The following is a 19,681-nucleotide window of genomic DNA, read 5'->3' on the forward strand; positions in this document are numbered from 1 at the left end:
AATCATGTGAATGAAATGCCAAATCTAGGAGTGAAGGGACAGAAGTATACAGCATCTCTACATATATGTTAGTATGTACATACATACATATATGGCTTGCGATGCAAAACTTAGCTTTGTTTTGTGTCTTGGCAAACATTTAAGGCATTTAGACGACTTTGTTACAGCTTTAGGGTATGACAGCTTGAGGAAGCCGCAGACAACAAACAATATTCATAATTTGCAGGACCTGTATGTCGTCGCTTGGCACGCGTAAAAATTAAGGTGTTCATGTGACCATAAAAACAATAAAATATTTAACACAAATTTTAACTTAATGCTCGAGTCGTAAAAATGTATGCGAGAAAAAAACAACAGCCTACTGTGCTGCGGCATCGTTAAAAGTGTGCTCTACCTTGATCTGTTCGCAATGCGGAACAATAGGAGAGGGGTGGGGAGAGAAGCAAGGGTGGAGCTATGTAGGGAAGGTAGGCAAGTTCTTGCCAATGCCGCCTCATTAAACCAGAAATTACACAAAGGATAACGTGCAGCTTGACGGCGACCGTGGCTGCAAAGTGTTTTGTGGGGGCGGGTGCGGGGTCCAAGTAACATAAAGTGTATGTGTGTGTTTGCTGTCGCACCCCTCACACCTCACCCCTTTCGCTGTGCAGTTTGCTTTGTTTTGGGCACTTTGACGCGCTTACTTTTGGCTTACGGGCAAGCATACAAATAAAAAATTATCGCTTAAGTCCAGGACGGCAATACGCTGTTACAGCGCTATACGCAGTCAGGAACGGGACGGCGGTACAGGACTACTGCATAGCTATTATATTTTATTTTAACATTTTTTCGTCACGTTTGATGCCGTCCAGACAGCACCAGCCCAGCAGAACAAGTCTGAGGAGAACTGGAGGGGGGCAAGAGGCAAGGCAGAAGCAGCCCAGCAGCATCGTTATATATTTTTGTTGTTGTTTGTATTCTATATTTGCTCAGCTCCTGTATAGCGATGCTCACACTACCACCACAATCAGCACCCCCGCGCACATTGCTCCTTACTTCGGCATCCTGCACCATCATTGTCTTTTGACGCTGCGAGCGTTTCTTGCCTGTGTCTCGCTGTGTGTGTGTGTGTGTCTGTGTCTGTGTCTCACTTCCTGTTTCATCTCTGGCTGCTTCCTGCTTATATCTTATGTGTATTTTTACTGACGCTGATTTTTATTTCTTTGCAGGATGTGATATTTCATTCAGCTCAGCTTACAGAACAGCTAAACGTCGCGTCGCATCGTAGGTATCAAGCTCACCCCTCCGTCCCGTCTTCCTCCTGCTCCGTCTTCCTGCTAACGAATGGTAAGTAAAAATATAATTCCTTTTTTTTACGATATTCTCACACTTTACTATTATGATCCTGAAAAGAAAACTTGGGGTTATTTAAACATTTTCGCTGCAACCACAATATGATTCCATTTGCCAATTTTCGTGCGGCACATAAATTGGGTAAAAACTTAAATTGAGACCAGTTCCAGGCTGATCAATAATAGATGACACCATAAAGTACACTAAGTACTGGGCTTAAATTAAGTAAAAAAGTAAAACTTAAGTTGAACTCAGCCCTCCAATAGCTGATCAATAAAAAAATGCGCTCTAAAGTATGCTTCAAAAAACTGAATGGCGCCATTCACAATGTTGAATTCAGTTGGGCGTGCACGAGTACGAGTAGTTAGAGTGAGTGTGAATGTGAGTACCAGTGTGAGTGTGAGTGTGATTGCGAATACGAGTATACTCGTTTGCCCGAGAGCCATCGCACGAGTATGTGCGTGCTATTTTGCCAGTACACATAATTTGTATTCGCACCTGCAGCGAAAACCGTCCGTGCACTGAGCCAAAACATGGGTCAAGAATATCAAAAGATACAGAATATCGAAAAATGTGAAAATGTGATACGCTTATGCATCGGCTATATTTCCTCAACAATATGTGCTGAAAACTGAACTGGGTGCCAGGCAGTGACTCTCATGTCACCTTACTTTAGCTGCAGTTTCAGTGTAACACATAAAATACACACACACACACACAGAGTCGTTTGTGCTACTTGGACAACGTTTTAATATTCGTTGTATACCCTGTAGGGATACAGAGCGAATACATTGTACAATGCATACTGCAATGCAGCAGGCAAGTTGTAGACCTCTTTGTGTATTTAAATTTACTCTTCGCACAAATGCTATAGTTGCCCATTAGCGGAGATACTCGAGAGTCGAGAATGCCGAACTAAATGCCCTAGTTTTAGCAGCCACGAGAATGCTACTCATATTTAATTATTTAAAACAATATAGGGTTTTACAATAACAAAAACGTGTTTATCTATATATGTGTGTATATGTGTATTGGCAATTCTGCGGCAAGAACTCAAAAATCTTTTGTATGATATTAAATGCGTAATTTATGCGCAATGCATTTTTGCTACACTGGATTTTGTTTATTTATGTTGCCCAACTAAATCCATAAAATAACGCAATAAGCAAATGCTTAAAATTCTTTAGCAATTGATAAATTATTATTTTTTCATTCTCGCTTTAAATGATCCACACAAACAGCAAACACAAATAAAATGCTGCTCACATATTTTGCATACGCCACGCCAAAGAGGGCAGACTTTATTTGTTGCTCTCTTCTTTCCCTTTTAAAATTTTTTAAGCCCCACAGAGTGAGGAGCATGCTTTGACAGGGTGTGAGACGGGGTGCGGGGGAATCAACTTTTGTGCGACATTTTCTAATTGTTTCGCTTCTGTGTGAGGGGAGGCGAATCTTGGCCGCAACTTGAACTCTTGATGTATGTATGTATGAAAAGTACCCCAGATAGCGCACAGCTTAAATATTAGTCATAGTTGAATGTTTGAACAAACAACGATACATGGCAGAAGTACAATACTAAAAGCTAGCAGTCAACTGGCGAGTAAAGCGGCTCCATAAAAGTGCAATAACTATAAATGCCTCCAGCATTTTTCTAGTTTATTTTATTCAGCCAAGCCTAGCTGGAGAAATGTTTGGTCGTCCACTGACTCCTTGTTACAATACTACAAATAGCGAAGGCACACTTTGGGGTTCTGCTGTTGACACAGTTTTTATTCTGCTTTAACAGATTTACTGCAAGTACCTCCGATTTTCTGGCAGCGCTGAAATTTACCACGGCCAGGTAATGAAGGGTGCCCAATGATAAGCTTAACTAAAATGGGGTCAAACGAATTTATGTTCCAATTATTTAGCTCGAGAAACAATTTCGCAAAGTGGCTCAGTTGCTCAGTCGCTTGCTGACCTAACTCTGAGGTTCTAATTTCAAGTGTCATTCTGAGATTCGCAACGACCGGAAGTCTTCTTTTTGTATTCCACACTCAAGGGTTCTACCTAATCTCTAGCTTATTTAGTTACAAATTCGCACAGAAGCTGCCTGAAACGACAGCCGCAGATTATATTTAGTCAATTGCCGGCAACGTTGACACTAAACGATTATACAAATAAAATTCTATTTGGGCTGCAAATATTTAAGTTATGTAACGATTTTCGTGCGCAGCACACGCATGCTAGCTTCACTGGCAATATCATCCAATCCTTTAAACCATTTAGCACCGAAGCCATTATTGAGCCTATAAAACTTTCTGTAGGTTGGCCAAAGTTCGTCCAGGTGTGCATCACCAATGTGATAGCTTTATTGCATTTAAAGGCACCAAAAACACCCCTAACCTCTAATGCTTGACTGGCTTTGTACAATATTAACACCAGTGATACGATAGTTATTTATAATCGAATTATTGTGAAATCGACGAGAAATAAATGATAGTTATGAATGAACTTTTCAAGCTTCGAGCAGCAATTACGTCTGCAAATTTTTGCATATTCACATTAGCTTCATACACACTCGAACTTATACGATGTGTGCATGTTTTTTGGGTGTGTGTTTGTGTGTGTGTGTGTGCGTGTGTGTAGGGGGAAGGGAAAATGTTGAGTGCTGATTTATGTTCTCTAGGGCGTGAGCAGACGTAGTCGCTGCGCAAAAACATCTGAATGCGGCCAGCAACAAATCATTTTACACAGTGAGAGGAGTATTCGTCGTACAACAAACCCAAAACGGGGCAAGTCACTTTACATGGCAAGATGATATCTAATCCGAGCCGACAATGGCAAAGGGACATCGAAAGTGCCTATTGGAGCCAAACCACAAACTATGGGCACTCCGATAGAGATAGCAAGTGAGAAAGAGTGAGAGAGGAAGGGAGCTGCATGAACTAACTGGTCCGATAAAATAATAAACTAACTGAGGGCTCGGGATAACGTGATGCAAATTCGGTTGGAAGCTGAATTTGCGAGTCGCCACGGATACGGAAGTGCATTCACCATTGCGATGGACACCAAGTGTTGAGAGAACGGCAATGACAACGACAACAACAACAGCAACAACAACAACAACATCAGCACTGACTATGACAATGACAGCAACAGCGACAGCAACAGTGACCTGTGGTCTTTGGCTATGCCAAAAATTTATATATACCCCCAACTGTCAAGTCGTGTGGTGGCGTAGAGAAGTTGATGAAAACCAAACGCTATTGGATTCTTGGAATACATATGGAGTGCAATATAATGAGCTGCCTAGATAAAACTGACCGCTCGGTTCGGTCTGTCGATGGCAGCTTACGATATAAATCATACAACATTAACAGCTGCTTCGCAACATCAAATCCGAGTTAAGTTTTCCGCACCACAGTTTCTGTCTCTCTCTCTCTCTGTCTAACTGTCGGGTGCAGTGGGCCGATTGCCGGAAGCGGATATAAAGAGATCTAAAAATACTGGTGCCAAAGAAACAATTGCAAATGCTAGAGAGCTGGAACCTCCTGGCTTTTCCTCCATTCTTCAAGCGCCAGCAGCAGTTTGCTACCATTTGCCAATTTCGGGCTTCCAGCACACTGGCCTGGCCATAAAACAAATCACTTTAGAATTGCATTTTAAATATTTCGGGAAAGCTTTCCACTGCTTCATCCTCTTTCAGTCTTCAGTTTGCAGCGTGAGCAAGGCTTCTTGCAACTAGAGTTCTTCAGGCTGAACCGAATAATTCTGCATCGTCAAATTCACATTTCCAACAATCTGTGTGCGTTGTTCAAGTTTTACTTTCACTTTCGACAGTCTAAAAATGAACGAGCATTGCGTTGGTTAATGATGATCAAATGATTCGCCGCCTGTCTAGAGGAAATGCATAATTTGCACAGTTGATTTCATCATACATTGAGCTCATTGCCGACGAATCTAATTTCCATTTCTGTCCAAGCTCGTGTTGCAGCACTATTTGTGGGATATCCATTCCAATTTTGGCTCTACTTCCTCCATCTCACTGTAATTGGGACAAGGCATGCCTTGTTTATGTCTAGCAGTTTTGTGTAAATGCAGTCATCAGGAAAATTGCTTCGTTTGGTCTGACTTTATCCCGTACGAGTTCTCGCCCAATATCCGTTTTCAAGTACCTCGATTGGTTGAGCTTGAATTTGCTTTACGTTTTAAAAGGCGCATGCTGATTTGCTACTTTAGATCTTCTTTAAGCCCAGGGTGTGTGATGAAATGAATTTCTTTCATTATTTGTTTTCAATCCGATTTTTTATTAGTAATTTTATATATAATTAATTTGTCTTTTACTAGTACTATATAATGTTATCTGTGGTAAACACGTGACCTACGACCTTCAGAGTTCTCTCTCCCTTAACCCCATTGTGTACTTAATCTATTCAGTTGCCTTTTGCACTGAGTTCACAGCGAAACTGGGAGACAAGTGTTAAACAAAATATGTGCTCTTGCGCATTGTTTTTCATTCTTTGTTGCTGTTGCTTTTGTGCTGTTGTTGTCGCTTTAGGTCACCATGACATTTTTACTGCAGCGCTGCAGCTTGCAGCCTGCAGCCTCAACCTGTTCTGCATTCTTGGGTTAAGAATTGCATGGTCGATACTTTTTTTTTTAAAGTCAAGTCCCCATTTTTGTATACGTTCATAATATACAATCACAACAATGCACGCTCAATTTTCACACTTGTATATAGAAATGTGTTATTTGCCAATGTTAGATCTCTTTCTGTAACGTAAATCTTCCTTAATGCCTTATAAGTTACAAGCGCCAGTTTAATTTTACTTTCATGTACCGAAATAGAGTAAACACACTAAACAATCCAACAAATAGCTTGTGGCGCTCTGTAACTTTAAACGCTAAACATCTTTACGGCTTTTTGTTGAGCAAGTTGACTGAACCCTTCGTACTTACATGCAACCATTGTTCGACTTCGACTTTGACTGTCATCGCCAGGGGCCCAAAAAGTAGCTCTACAAATATATAAGTAAGTAAAAGCCAAGGAAAAGTTCTGTATGTATCTAGTATGTGTATGTATGTCTTTTCTGTATTTAGAAGTTCTTGTGTGTTTCTTGGTTGATTTTTCACTTTGCGATATTGCGTTACATTAAATAATAGAAAATTTCGTTAACCGCTTTAGTCTTAATTGCCTTTTGTTTATGTATATAAAAGTGTTTTTTCTAATACCGATAAATGAATGAAAAATAATAATAGAAACAAATCCAGGTAGCTGCCACTAGAAAAAGGTAGCTCGTCTTTCATTTCATTTCATCTCTCATTCTTTTGACACCATTAATGAAGAGGCAACAGCATAGGTAGGCAAGTCAGCAGCATTTATGGTCGAATAACTTTTCCAGTTTTAATTAAGCAGACGTGTGAGTAAATAAAGTTGTATTTGTAGTCGTAGTTGGAGCTGACTAGTACCACACAGTGAATCAGCCATTCACTATTTACATATATCGACACCGCCAAAAACCAGTCAACACATATAACCCAGCAAAATGCGAATAGATTGCGTCTTTGTGGAAAAAGCGAGCACAGCAGAATCTAAAGGAAAAATCGATATGCCAAAGTGCCAGGCATTGTTAAGCTGTAAATGTTCTAAATATCGCTTGTATTATTCATCCAAGAGGCTGGTTACCATACTTTATTTTGCAGGTCTACAAATTAGGGTGCGCAGTACTTTACTTGCCTGTTGAGTAATATGCTCATCGACAGCAACAACGACATCTTGGCCTATTTAGCAATGCCAATCGTTATTCTGATGCTCCTAGTTTTGCTGTTTACGGTCCGATTTAGTAAGTTGACTCTTTCTTCTGTCGCTTTAGTTTATGTTTGTGGCCATTTGCGAACTGCAAATTTTCAGTGAATTGAGCTTATTGTTGATGCTGCTGTCACTGTTTGCGGTGCCAAAGCTGACCAACGCCCATGCCAAGTTTCACAGGTTCTTTAAGTTGTCTGACAATATGGTTGCCAACTTGCGTCAATTTCGAGGTCTTCGAGGTTGAATTTGATTTGATCTCCAATTTTTGCGAATTTAAATTTGAACTAAAAATAAAAAAAAAAATGAAATTTTTGACACTAATTTCTACACTAAAAATTTGGGCTCCGTTAATATTTTTATTATTTGTAATGCATTTTTATAGAACACTCACTGCGAGTCCCACCCAATATGTAATTCAGTCCAATATCGTTGCACTCAAAGACGGTGCTTTTGCGGTTACTCGATATATGTATGATGCGTGGAAGCATGTCTTACTATAGCAGATACAGAGCTAGGTTTATAATTTCTAGATTTAGTTAGATTTAAACAAAATTAAAATATCTTAAACACTGACTATCAAAAAGATCGAAATCAGAATCAGAAAGAAAGAGCATACGGAAGAAAAATACAGAAGTGATGTAAAGAAGACTTAAATTGGAAAATAAGCACAAATACTTTATCTGTGACGGCGCCAAGTTTTACTGAATCGCTTAACACTGAAAGCGAGCCAAGGCACGGTAAGGTGGCGCAAAGTAAAGCAAAGTATGCAAAGCTTTTTTTTTTTACTTCTTATAATGCAGTCGCTGATTGCGCAATGACTGTGACCATCTATCTTTGTCAGTCCTTGCCAGTCAACAGTCACCAGAGTGCAATTCGTGAGGTCTACCATTGTTTCGAATAGCAGCAGAAAAATGATTTCTGCATCAAGTGAAGTGTCAAAGGACTGTGCTCCTCTACATTTCCAGTGAGTTTGTAAGCAGTGTGTGAAGAGTTTTTTTGACAAATTACAAATTACCTGCACTTAATCACATTTTATCACAGAAAGTTTGATATACAAAATTCAATTATGTACATTTCAAGAAATTCTTGATGTTCAACCATTGCTATCCCACGATTTTGCTAGTCCGAGTTAGAGTTCAGCCAAGAACTTGAACAAAAGCAAAACTGTTTGCGGTCCAGATAAGCGCATTTAACCCAATCCAACCCAGCAACAGTAACAGTAACAACGAAACCAACAGCAACATCAAAGTATAACGATACAGGACAAGCTTCAAGAAAATAGCTATATTAAAAGAGATGACAGAAAGAGATAGATTGGGTAAGAGTAAAAGGGAAGAAAGAACCCAAGTTTTAATTCAATTTGGAGCGCTTTCCAGAATGGACCAAAAACGGCATTCTACAAATTTTCAATTGTATTAGTGTCACTCTTCATCCTATTTTGCCTTCTTACATTTTACAGTGGTAATGATAGAGAAGTTAGAAGATCTACTCGGACTGCAATTCCATTTATTGGTTACCAGAATTTAATACAAATAATTATATTATATTATGGATGTCGCAAGCGATGCCAAGTGCCCACATATAACATAGATACGACGTAGCCACTTACACAAACATACACAACCACTGACATTTATCCACAAGAAAAAAGGAAACTCGATTGGGGAAAACTTAACAGAATTGGAAGGGAATACATAACAACAAATATAATAAAAGCAACCGGACCTGCGCCAAAGAAATCAACAAAGTTGCAGATGGACAGCTGGGTTGAGTTCAGCTTAACAAATTCGCAACACAAGTAACAACAACAACAATAGCGAATCAGTAAACCTTAATCACACAGAGAGGATGTGCAAGTGTTTAGTCTCGCAATATGGGCAGCTGCGTTACAGGCAGGACAAGCGAATCACAACTTCATTGAAAGGATTTTGTTTATTGCCACAAACTAAATCCTACCAACCATATTATGATATACTAACTAATAATATTCAGCTCACACAACTATTTCTCCTACCTGGGAGATCAATTGTTCATCGTGTTGGTCCGTAAATTGTGACTTGGATATTTACCCTCCATTCCATTACAGCCACGTGTTTGACTTTGCGATGTCGTGAGCTTTGCATTTCTGTCTCACATTCTATACACACTTTTACCTCCAAAATGGTTAGCCTGTCCGGGAAAAATTTTATTTGCATTTTGTAGAAGTCAGATGACAACGTGACCCACATGGTAAATACAACAATACCAAGCAAAGATGTAGAGTCTTTTTCTGAAACATAAAACAATTCGGTACTATAAGAATGTAATAAAAGAATTACATTAAGTAACAGTCAAATTGGCAAAACTGTTAATTCTTATATTGCAGAATGTTTCCATTCTATTATAATTCTTGCAAATATTATAAACACATTCTTATATGCTTCACAATTTCTTTTTTGTTAGCAAAATATGCACTACAATTATTCGATGTAATACATCAATCATTCTTATGGTAGTTGCGATATTATATTCTGTACGAATTAATTATCCTCTAAGTAACTGTTTATTGTTTAAGAACAAATCGATAAGATACTCAATGAAAAAAGGTATTTTTATCTAAACAAGAAAAACAATTTCACACATTTACCATTGCATGAATCTGTATAATATCTGCTTAATTCTATGTTCGACAGTTGGCAACATTAACATAGTGTCAACCAGGACCAAAACCGAAGTTACTAGAAAACATCTCTACCAATTCATTTAAAGTCCGGTTATTCTGTCAACCAGTTAAGTCAGTTACGAGGTCCAAAGCAAAGCAAACCTAAAAGCATGTCGATATTAGGCCAGATAAATTGAAAATGAATTGCGAAATAGAGTGAGCTGATGGCAATGGAAGGGCATCCTCCAAAAGAACTTTAGCGAGGGCCTCATAGAAATACATAAACAACAGGCAGCTAGAGGCAGTTATCCAGAAGGAAAGGGCAGCCATCCAGCACAAGCTCAACACAACATAGCACAGTACAACATTCATCCACGTCAATGGCATTAAGTCAGTCGCAGCGAAGGCATCAAGAGAATTGAATGAAGCGGAAACGGAAACCAAGCTAATGAATGAAGCACAACGAACCAAATGAACGCCATGGGTTGCTCAGGGTGCTTGGGTGCCTCGCCCAAAGGTCCAAAACCGATGTTAAACTGTGCACTTCACTGGTTCGACGAGGTGACCACGGTCTTACTATCCCAATGCAACCTCAGCCTTCTTCATCTAACTTAAGGACATTTACAGTTTACACCCAAATGAATATTTAAATTTGGAAACACAATAGCTCTAGTGCCAATAAATGTGATGATCAACACAAAATCAGTGACAAAATCGTCAGACCACGCTAATTTTTGCTTCCAGTATTAACTCTAAGCAAAATTCCTAAAATGTGACGATTAAGACAATATCTGAAAATCGCTCTACTTTATAAATTGTAATTAGGCTTAATTAAGAGACATCTAAGTCAAACTCAAAGTTCATTATCTTATTATTTTTGTATTTCAATATCAGTATTTGTTTTACACTTTCAGTTACTTTTCATAAACTAGCACGAAAACTTTCTCAGGACTAGAAAAATTCAATTATTATTTAATTCCAATTTCTAAAAAATCTTGAAAGCAGATCGATTCTACTAGTTATCGTTTTGCCAAAAAAAATAGCTGCCAGATCCTTTAGGAAATATGGCCAGAAAACGAATGTCCTTTTTCAAAAACATTTTGAAATCTTTGGCCGAGCTATTACTAAAAAACGAATGTCCTTTTTCGAAAACATGCTCTATCTTGGCCATATCCTGCCGCATTTGACGCAAGGACGAACTCTATCGATCGGAATCAAAAAAATATGGGGTCATCTAAGGATCCAACACTTGTAATTTTTTCATCCCAAGCGTCCTTCAAACGGCCGAGATACAGCGGATTTTCTGAAATTTTGACAATTTTTCTACACCTACCACTTGAAAAAATTTCAAGTGCATTTTTTGGTATTATCCTTAAAATCTTTGAATGCCAATCGATAGTCCTGTTTGTTGTGATTACAAAAATGTGCATCCTTGCTAGATCCTTAAAGATTTGGCAGAGCTATGGCTAAAAAACGATTGTCCTTTTTCGAAAACAAGCTATATCTCGGCCATATTCTTGCGCATTTACAAAGGACATATATTGCCAGGATCGCAAGGACGAACTCTATCGATCGGCATCAAAAAAGTATGTGGTCATCTCAGGATCCAACATTTGTATTTTTCAGTCCGGGGGCCGAAGAAAATCGCCCGAAATCGCAAATTCCAGGATATCTAGAGAACCGCAAGGACGATTGGGATGAAATTTGGCAGGATAATAGTCCTTGCCAAGAAACTTCGATTGACACTAGTCCGGCAGACATCGGACAGGATATGGCCGAGATATAAACTATTTTCTCTGAACAAAAAAGTCCTAGTAACTTTGTTGCTTACAGGACATTCGTCCCTTTTGGTATGTCAATCGGTTTGTATTTAAAAGAGCTATCCTTCTGCCAAAAGACATCCCGATCGTCCTACTAATGGCCGAGATACAGTGGATTTTTGGATTTGGCAGAGCTATGACTACAAAACGAATGTCCTTTTTCGAAAACAAGCTATATCTCGGCCATATTCTTGCGCATTTACAAAGGACATATATTGCCAGGATCGCAAGGACGAACTCTATCGATTGGCATCAAAAAAGTATGGGGTCATCTAAGGATCCAACACTTGTATTTTTCAGTCCGGGGGCCGAAGAAAATCGCCCGAAATCGCAAATTCCAGGATATCTAGAGAACCGCAAGGACGATTGGGATGAAATTTGGCAGGATAATAGTCCTTGCCAAGAAACTTCGATTGACACTAGTCCGGCAAGGATCGGACAGGATATGGCCGAGATATAAGCTATTTTCTCTGAACATAAAAGTCCTTGTAACTTTGTTGTTTACAGGACATTCGTCCTTTTTGTTATGTCAGTCGGTTTGTATTTAAAGAGCTATCCTTCTGCCAAAGGACATCCCGATCGTCCTTTAAATGGCCGAGATACGGCGGATTTTCTGAAATTTTTCAATTTTTCTACACCTACCCCTTGAAAAATTTCAAGTGCATTTTTGGTATTATCCTTAAAATTTTTGAATGCCAATCGATAGTCCTGTTTGTTGTGATTACAAAAATGTGCATCCTTGCTAGATCCTTAAAGATTTGGCAGAGCTATGGCTAAAAAACGAATGTCCTTTTTCGAAAACAAGCTATATCTCGGCCATATTCTTGCGCATTTACAAAGGACATATATTGCCAGGATCGCAAGGACGAACTCTATCGATTGGCATCAAAAAAGTATGGGGTCATCTAAGGATCCAACACTTGTATTTTTCAGTCCGGGGGCCGAAGAAAATCGCCCGAAATCGCAAATTCCAGGATATCTAGAGAACCGCAAGGACGATTGGGATGAAATTTGGCAGGATAATAGTCCTTGCCAAGAAACTTCGACTGACACTAGTCCGGCAAGGATCGGACAGGATATGGCCGAGATATAAGCTATTTTCTCTGAACAAAAAAGTCCTTGTAACTTTGTTGCTTACAGGACATTCGTCCTTTTTGTTATGTCAGTCGGTTTGTATTTAAAAGAGCTATCCTTCTGCCAAAGGACATCCCGATCGTCCTTCAAATGGCCGAGATACAGTGGATTTTTGGATTTGGCAGAGCTATGACTACAAAACGAATGTCCTTTTCGAAAACAAGCTATATCTCGGCCATATTCTTGCACATTTACAAAGGACATATATTGCCAGGATCGCAAGGACGAACTCTATCGATTGGCATCAAAAAAGTATGGGGTCATCTAAGGATCCAACACTTGTATTTTTCAGTCCGGGGGCCGAAGAAAATCGCCCGAAATCGCAAATTCCAGGATATCTAGAGAACCGCAAGGACGATTGGGATGAAATTTGGCAGGATAATAGTCCTTGCCAAGAAACTTCGATTGACACTAGTCCGGCAAGGATCGGACAGGATATGGCCGAGATATAAGCTATTTTCTCTGAACATAAAAGTCCTTGTAACTTTGTTGTTTACAGGACATTCGTCCTTTTTGTTATGTCAGTCGGTTTGTATTTAAAAGAGCTATCCTTCTGCCAAAGGACATCCCGATCGTCCTTTAAATGGCCGAGATACGGCGGATTTTCTGAAATTTTTTCAATTTTTCTACACCTACCCCTTGAAAAAATTTCAAGTGCATTTTTTGGTATTATCCTTAAAATTTTTGAATGCCAATCGATAGTCCTGTTTGTTGTGATTACAAAAATGTGCATCCTTGCTAGATCCTTAAAGATTTGGCAGAGCTATGGCTAAAAAACGAATGTCCTTTTTCGAAAACAAGCTATATTTCGGCCATATTCTTGCGCATTTACAAAGGACATATATTGCCAGGATCGCAAGGACGAACTCTATCGATTGGCATCAAAAAAGTATGGGGTCATCTAAGGATCCAACACTTGTATTTTTCAGTCCGGGGGCCGAAGAAAATCGCCCGAAATCGCAAATTCCAGGATATCTAGAGAACCGCAAGGACGATTGGGATGAAATTTGGCAGGATAATAGTCCTTGCCAAGAAACTTCGATTGACACTAGTCCGGCAGACATCGGACAGGATATGGCCGAGATATAAACTATTTTCTCTGAACAAAAAAGTCCTAGTAACTTTGTTGCTTACAGGACATTCGTCCCTTTTGGTATGTCAATCGGTTTGTATTTAAAAGAGCTATCCTTCTGCCAAAAGACATCCCGATCGTCCTACTAATGGCAGAGATACAGTGGATTTTTGGATTTGGCAGAGCTATGACTACAAAACGAATGTCCTTTTTCGAAAACAAGCTATATTTCGGCCATATTCTTGCGCATTTACAAAGGACATATATTGCCAGGATCGCAAGGACGAACTCTATCGATTGGCATCAAAAAAGTATGGGGTCATCTAAGGATCCAACACTTGTATTTTTCAGTCCGGGGGCCGAAGAAAATCGCCCGAAATCGCAAATTCCAGGATATCTAGAGAACCGCAAGGACGATTGGGATGAAATTTGGCAGGATAATAGTCCTTGCCAAGAAACTTCGATTGACACTAGTCCGGCAACGATCGGACAGGATATGGCCGAGATATAAGCTATTTTCTCTGAACATAAAAGTCCTTGTAACTTTGTTGTTTGCAGGACATTCGTCCTTTTTGTTATGTCAGTCGGTTTGTATTTAAAAGAGCTATCCTTCTGCCAAAGGACATCCCGATCGTCCTTCAAATGGCCGAGATACGGCGGATTTTCTGAAATTTTGTCAATTTTTCTACACCTACCCCTTGAAAAAATTTCAAGTGCATTTTTTGGTATTATCCTTAAAATCTTTGAATGCCAATCGATAGTCCTGTTTGTTGTGATTACAAAAATGTGCATCCTTGCTAGATCCTTAAAGATTTGGCAGAGCTATGGCTAAAAAACGAATGTCCTTTTTCGAAAACAAGCTATATCTCGGCCATATTCTTGCACATTTACAAAGGACATATATTGCCAGGATCGCAAGGACGAACTCTATCGATTGGCATCAAAAAAGTATGGGGTCATCTAAGGATCCAACACTTGTATTTTTCAGTCCGGGGGCCGAAGAAAATCGCCCGAAATCGCAAATTCCAGGATATCTAGAGAACCGCAAGGACGATTGGGATGAAATTTGGCAGGATAATAGTCCTTGCCAAGAAACTTCGATTGACACTAGTCCGGCAAGGATCGGACAGGATATGGCCGAGATATAAGCTATTTTCTCTGAACATAAAAGTCCTTGTAACTTTGTTGTTTACAGGACATTCGTCCTTTTTGTTATGTCAGTCGGTTTGTATTTAAAAGAGCTATCCTTCTGCCAAAGGACATCCCGATCGTCCTTCAAATGGCCGAGATACGGCGGATTTTCTGAAATTTTGTCAATTTTTCTACACCTACCCCTTGAAAAAATTTCAAGTGCATTTTTTGGTATTATCCTTAAAATCTTTGAATGCCAATCGATAGTCCTGTTTGTTGTGATTACAAAAATGTGCATCCTTGCTAGATCCTTAAAGATTTGGCAGAGCTATGGCTAAAAAACGAATGTCCTTTTTCGAAAACAAGCTATATCTCGGCCATATTCTTGCACATTTACAAAGGACATATATTGCCAGGATCGCAAGGACGAACTCTATCGATTGGCATCAAAAAAGTATGGGGTCATCTAAGGATCCAACACTTGTATTTTTCAGTCCGGGGGCCGAAGAAAATCGCCCGAAATCGCAAATTCCAGGATATCTAGAGAACCGCAAGGACGATTGGGATGAAATTTGGCAGGATAATAGTCCTTGCCAAGAAACTTCGATTGACACTAGTCCGGCAAGGATCGGACAGGATATGGCCGAGATATAAGCTATTTTCTCTGAACATAAAAGTCCTTGTAACTTTGTTGTTTACAGGACATTCGTCCTTTTTGTTATGTCAGTCGGTTTGTATTTAAAAGAGCTATCCTTCTGCCAAAGGACATCCCGATCGTCCTTTAAATGGCCGAGATACGGCGGATTTTCTGAAATTTTTTCAATTTTTCTACACCTACCCCTTGAAAAAATTTCAAGTGCATTGTTTTGGTATTATCCTTAAAATTTTTGAATGCCAATCGATAGTCCTGTTTGTTGTGATTACAAAAATGTGCATCCTTGCTAGATCCTTAAAGATTTGGCAGAGCTATGGCTAAAAAACGAATGTCCTTTTTCGAAAACAAGCTATATCTCGGCCATATTCTTGCACATTTACAAAGGACATATATTGCCAGGATCGCAAGGACGAACTCTATCGATTGGCATCAAAAAAGTATGGGGTCATCTAAGGATCCAACACTTGTATTTTTCAGTCCGGGGGCCGAAGAAAATCGCCCGAAATCGCAAATTCCAGGATATCTAGAGAACCGCAAGGACGATTGGGATGAAATTTGGCAGGATAATAGTCCTTGCCAAGAAACTTCGATTGACACTAGTCCGGCAAGGATCGGACAGGATATGGCCGAGATATAAGCTATTTTCTCTGAACATAAAAGTCCTTGTAACTTTGTTGTTTACAGGACATTCGTCCTTTTTGTTATGTCAGTCGGTTTGTATTTAAAAGAGCTATCCTTCTGCCAAAGGACATCCCGATCGTCCTTTAAATGGCCGAGATACGGCGGATTTTCTGAAATTTTTTCAATTTTTCTACACCTACCCCTTGAAAAATTTCAAGTGCATTTTTTGGTATTATCCTTAAAATTTTTGAATGCCAATCGATAGTCCTGTTTGTTGTGATTACAAAAATGTGCATCCTTGCTAGATCCTTAAAGATTTGGCAGAGCTATGGCTAAAAAACGAATGTCCTTTTTCGAAAACAAGCTATATCTCGGCCATATTCTTGCGCATTTACAAAGGACATATATTGCCAGGATCGCAAGGACGAACTCTATCGATTGGCATCAAAAAAGTATGGGGTCATCTAAGGATCCAACACTTGTATTTTTCAGTCCGGGGGCCGAAGAAAATCGCCCGAAATCGCAAATTCCAGGATATCTAGAGAACCGCAAGGACGATTGGGATGAAATTTGGCAGGATAATAGTCCTTGCCAAGAAACTTCGATTGACACTAGTCCGGCAAGGATCGGACAGGATATGGCCGAGATATAAGCTATTTTCTCTGAACAAAAAAGTCCTTGTAACTTTGTTGCTTACAGGACATTCGTCCTTTTTGTTATGTCAGTCGGTTTGTATTTAAAAGAGCTATCCTTCTGCCAAAGGACATCCCGATCGTCCTTCAAATGGCCGAGATACAGTGGATTTTTGGATTTGGCAGAGCTATGACTACAAAACGAATGTCCTTTTTCGAAAACAAGCTATATCTCGGCCATATTCTTGCACATTTACAAAGGACATATATTGCCAGGATCGCAAGGACGAACTCTATCGATTGGCATCAAAAAAGTATGGGGTCATCTAAGGATCCAACACTTGTATTTTTCAGTCCGGGGGCCGAAGAAAATCGCCCGAAATCGCAAATTCAGGATATCTAGAGAACCGCAAGGACGATTGGGATGAAATTTGGCAGGATAATAGTCCTTGCCAAGAAACTTCGATTGACACTAGTCCGGCAAGGATCGGACAGGATATGGCCGAGATATAAGCTATTTTCTCTGAACATAAAAGTCCTTGTAACTTTGTTGTTTACAGGACATTCGTCCTTTTTGTTATGTCAGTCGGTTTGTATTTAAAGAGCTATCCTTCTGCCAAAGGATATCCCGATCGTCCTTTAAATGGCCGAGATACGACGGATTTTCTGAAATTTTGTCAATTTTTCTACACCTACCCCTTGAAAAAATTTCAAGTGCATTTTTTGGTATTATCCTTAAAATTTTTGAATGCCAATCGATAGTCCTGTTTGTTGTGATTACAAAAATGTGCATCCTTGCTAGATCCTTAAAGATTTGGCAGAGCTATGGCTAAAAAACGAATGTCCTTTTTCGAAAACAAGCTATATCTCGGCCATATTCTTGCACATTTACAAAGGACATATATTGCCAGGATCGCAAGGACGAACTCTATCGATTGGCATCAAAAAAGTATGGGGTCATCTAAGGATCCAACACTTGTATTTTTCAGTCCGGGGGCCGAAGAAAATCGCCCGAAATCGCAAATTCCAGGATATCTAGAGAACCGCAAGGACGATTGGGATGAAATTTGGCAGGATAATAGTCCTTGCCAAGAAACTTCGATTGACACTAGTCCGGCAAGGATCGGACAGGATATGGCCGAGATATAAGCTATTTTCTCTGAACATAAAAGTCCTTGTAACTTTGTTGTTTACAGGACATTCGTCCTTTTTGTTATGTCAGTCGGTTTGTATTTAAAAGAGCTATCCTTCTGCCAAAGGACATCCCGATCGTCCTTTAAATGGCCGAGATACGGCGGATTTTCTGAAATTTTTTCAATTTTTCTACACCTACCCCTTGAAAAATTTCAAGTGCATTTTTGGTATTATCCTTAAAATTTTTGAATGCCAATCGATAGTCCTGTTTGTTGTGATTACAAAATGTGCATCCTTGCTAGATCCTTAAAGATTTGGCAGAGCTATGGCTAAAAAACGAATGTCCTTTTTCGAAAACAAGCTATATCTCGGCCATATTCTTGCGCATTTACAAAGGACATATATTGCCAGGATCGCAAGGACGAACTCTATCGATTGGCATCAAAAAAGTATGGGGTCATCTAAGGATCCAACACTTGTATTTTTCAGTCCGGGGGCCGAAGAAAATCGCCCGAAATCGCAAATTCCAGGATATCTAGAGAACCGCAAGGACGATTGGGATGAAATTTGGCAGGATAATAGTCCTTGCCAAGAAACTTCGATTGACACTAGTCCGGCAAGGATCGGACAGGATATGGCCGAGATATAAGCTATTTTCTCTGAACAAAAAAGTCCTTGTAACTTTGTTGCTTACAGGACATTCGTCCTTTTGTTATGTCAGTCGGTTTGTATTTAAAGAGCTATCCTTCTGCCAAAGGACATCCCGATCGTCCTTCAAATGGCCGAGATACAGTGGATTTTTGGATTTGGCAGAGCTATGACTACAAAACGAATGTCCTTTTCGAAAACAAGCTATATCTCGGCCATATTCTTGCACATTTACAAAGGACATATATTGCCAGGATCGCAAGGACGAACTCTATCGATTGGCATCAAAAAAGTATGGGGTCATCTAAGGATCCAACACTTGTATTTTTCAGTCCGGGGGCCGAAGAAAATCGCCCGAAATCGCAAATTCCAGGATATCTAGAGAACCGCAAGGACGATTGGGATGAAATTTGGCAGGATAATAGTCCTTGCCAAGAAACTTCGATTGACACTAGTCCGGCAAGGATCGGACAGGATATGGCCGAGATATAAGCTATTTTCTCTGAACATAAAAGTCCTTGTAACTTTGTTGTTTACAGGACATTCGTCCTTTTTGTTATGTCAGTCGGTTTGTATTTAAAAGAGCTATCCTTCTGCCAAAGGATATCCCGATCGTCCTTTAAATGGCCGAGATACGACGGATTTTCTGAAATTTTGTCAATTTTTCTACACCTACCCCTTGAAAAAATTTCAAGTGCATTTTTTGGTATTATCCTTAAAATTTTTGAATGCCAATCGATAGTCCTGTTTGTTGTGATTACAAAAATGTGCATCCTTGCTAGATCCTTAAAGATTTGGCAGAGCTATGGCTAAAAAACGAATGTCCTTTTTCGAAAACAAGCTATATCTCGGCCATATTCTTGCGCATTTAAAAAGGGCATATATTGCCAGGATCGCAAGGACGAACTCTATCGATCGGCATCAAAAAAGTATGGGGTCATCTAAGGATCCAACACTTGTATTTTTCAGTCCGGGGGCCGAAGAAAATCGCCCGAAATCGCAAATTCCAGGATATCTAGAGAACCGCAAGGACGATTGGGATGAAATTTGGCAGGATAATAGTCCTTACC

The 19,681-nt window shown here is 39.6% G+C and overlaps 1 long non-coding RNA gene across 1 annotated transcript in view; it reads left to right on the plus strand.

Annotated features, from left to right (window-relative positions):
• The window catches only part of LOC133843853 (uncharacterized), a 38,692-nt gene extending 28,035 nt beyond the window's left edge, over positions 1–10,657 (plus strand). The window contains exons 2-3 of the long non-coding RNA XR_009894550.1: positions 1,209–1,326; positions 9,796–10,657. This is a non-coding gene — a long non-coding RNA (uncharacterized LOC133843853). The remainder of the gene's footprint in view (positions 1–1,208; positions 1,327–9,795) is intronic.
• The last annotated feature ends 9,024 nt before the right edge of the window (positions 10,658–19,681 follow it).

The sequence above is a fragment of the Drosophila sulfurigaster genome, chromosome 2L, assembly GCF_023558435.1.
Source record: "Drosophila sulfurigaster albostrigata strain 15112-1811.04 chromosome 2L, ASM2355843v2, whole genome shotgun sequence".
NCBI classification, from domain to species: Eukaryota; Metazoa; Arthropoda; class Insecta; order Diptera; family Drosophilidae; genus Drosophila; species Drosophila sulfurigaster.